Source organism: Macrotis lagotis, chromosome 1, assembly GCF_037893015.1.
Source record: "Macrotis lagotis isolate mMagLag1 chromosome 1, bilby.v1.9.chrom.fasta, whole genome shotgun sequence".
NCBI classification, from domain to species: Eukaryota; Metazoa; Chordata; class Mammalia; order Peramelemorphia; family Peramelidae; genus Macrotis; species Macrotis lagotis.
The window spans coordinates 92,222,279-92,225,153 of NC_133658.1; the positions used below are offsets into that span (position 1 = coordinate 92,222,279).

The 2,875-nt window shown below is 33.7% G+C and overlaps 1 non-coding gene across 1 annotated transcript; it reads right to left on the reverse strand.

Annotated features, from left to right (window-relative positions):
• Positions 1 to 2,503: 2,503 nt before the first annotated feature.
• LOC141510681 (small nucleolar RNA SNORA31) lies at positions 2,504 to 2,633 on the reverse strand. The gene has a single exon (XR_012475109.1). It is a non-coding gene; the product is annotated as a small nucleolar RNA SNORA31 (small nucleolar RNA).
• Between the last annotated feature and the right edge of the window lie 242 nt (positions 2,634 to 2,875).

Consider the following 2,875-nt stretch of genomic DNA (forward strand, 5'->3'; position numbering starts at 1 on the left):
AGCAGAATTCATTATCTTTCTCCATAAACTCATTCTTCCTCCTAACTTTTTCTGTTTCTATCAAAGGTGCTAGTATTCTTTATCACCCAGGTCATAACCTGGAGTCATCTTTGATTATTTATTCTCATTCACACCCCGCTATAGTAATCAGTTGCCATCTTTTTTTCCTATTTCCTCAATGTCTCTCATATCCATCTCCTTTTCTCTATTTATACCACAGTCACTATAGTCCAGGCCCTCACCAATTCTTGACCAGACTATTGCAATAGCTTGCAATCGTCCTTTGGCCGATTTAACTACCACTCATCTGCCAAATTATCTTCAAGCAAAGGTCTATGTCACTCCTCTGCTAAGAAGCATCTGTTGTTCCCCATGGCCTTTAAGATACAATACAAACTCATCTGTTTAGCATTTAAAGTCATTTACAATTGATCTTCAGCTTATCTTTCCATATTGATTACATGTTATTCTAATTCATACACTTGATATACTAGCCAAACTGGCCACAGATGTTTACCTATGTATAACATCTATAAAACATTTAGGGATTTTTTTTTCCCATGAAGAAGTATAATAAAAAGTGTAGAGAAATGTATGATGAAAAGGAGGTAGAGAACACATAGCGAGTATGATGAATAACCATCGCAGAGCTTATGCACATCAATTGTTATTTGTTCAATGTTAGAGTTCCAGAGGAAAGACTCTAGAACATTTAGTGGATACACCATAGAAAATTTTGAATGAATAAATGAAAAAAATTATTTATTCTGTCAAGCACAAGGGTCACAAATACAAAAGTGAAGAAAGTTCTTCCCCTCAGGAAGTTTACATTCTAATGTATTACACTAGTGTAGGTTTACATTCTAAAGTTAAAGGAATAGTCCAATCTTTAAGCTCTTTTGGGCCTCATCATTCAAAAACAACTTGTCATTGATCAGATATAGAATTTAACACTTATTTATGCTACAATATAATTCATATTACCAATGAGTTTTTAGTAAAATGTAATAGTATAATAAAGTATAATAATAAAAATGAGCATAATAATAGAATATTTACTTTTTTTTAAAAAATAAGTACAATTTTTAATATGAACACTGTCTGTTTTATCAATATCAGTATATCTGTTTTGATATCAAAACTATGTTGTGATAAAGATTGCAGTATTGTAAAGAATATTTTCAAGATGCTTATCTGAAATTTTTGTCTATATTTACTTTTTGTATGCTTCAGATGGGGCCGGGGGAGTTGTAGGTATTCTATTTGCAAGTTTTCAGGCTATGTGTTGATGTTAACTGTGAATGGAGTAGTAAATATACTGAAATGCAATTGATGTTTTCTAAAATCTTGATATCTATTCTCAAAGAGCTGTGACAAGATAGTGATTAATGCTGCATATAATACAGTTGTCTGTTATAATTACAAAGAGTCATACAATCTTTTCAAATAAAGACCCTAATTCCTATATGCATATTTTTATAAGAAAAAAACAAAAAACTCCATTGCACAGTGTTAGTTATGTGAAAAAGTTGAGCCATGCTAGTTAAGGGTTAAATTGCTCTGTGATGTTCCAGTACTGATGCATGTGCTCACCTGTTCCTTCATTTTTCAGTTACACAATGTGGGCTGCATGAACAGACTGTAAGGGCTGGATGTAGTGTGAGGGTCTTGAGTGGCACACATCTATTCTAATATAATGGAGAAGAAAACACCTACATGGGAACAGAGAACAGAAATAGATATTCTGGTATAGAAAGTTAGAGGAATGGTGAATGGAGCTATAGGTGACCTGATTAACTCAGGAGGAATTTCAGAACTGATTTATTGCTCCAGAACTGTAAAGGGATGAGGAATGGTATATGAGTGTGACTGTGAAGAAGGTAGACAGAAAATGAAATGAAGCACACTCCTAAATATTATAAATGATGAAGGCAACTAACAATCAAACCAGCCAGGACCAGGATGGGAATTCTCCAGGATAGACATGGACAAGAGCCACACAGGATGAGAAAACACAGATGAATTAAATAGGCTGAAATTTGTAATACACTTTCATCAATGAGTTCACAAATGTATCAAAGTCTTTTTTCAGACATAAAGCTCAGTTTTATTTAGAGGATTCAACACTTGAGCTTCTCTTTTAAAAAAAAATCAGCCTGAGAATACCACGTATCTAGTACTAAGACTTTTAACTGCAAACTAGTAATGCTACTAGGCTTTAAAATCAATTCAGACCTGTCATACTTCTGCCTTTAATCTTCTTCAAAATGGTCTCATTCTATAACAATTCCTATTTCAGAATCTGACCTATATATTCAAACATCCAAATCTATTCCAAACTAATTTTAAAGAACTTGCTCAAGTCAAAAGACCTAGCAAATTTGCATGGCTGGGATATACTTTTGTCCTATTTCCATTCCAAAATCCCCACCAAAAAAAATGTTTAGAAAATAATTTAAAAACATTCATACATACAGATGAGGCGATGGTTTGTTCAGTCACCTCTTGTATTCCCCTATTCAATCTAGACTGCCACAGTCAGGCAGAAAGAAAGTGCAAGAATAATTTTTCTGGCATCTTAGTGGAAACTTTAAAAGCAGATATAACCTGCTCCAGGTCTGTCAAAGATATGTGTGCATCAAAGTTTTATAGTTAGCCTGAGTACTTATATGAGAGCCAAGTGTATTAGTCTTTTGGGGAGAGAAACTTTGACCCAAGTTATTCTATGAGAGGTGTTTGTTAAGAAGCATATTGAACTTAGTTAAACCACAGTGGTAGCTCTAAGCTTCTAGTTATACTGATGACTAAAGGGTCAGGGAAAAGAGGCAGAAAATGTTATGATTATGAAAGACAATCTAATGAAATGAAAGGACCA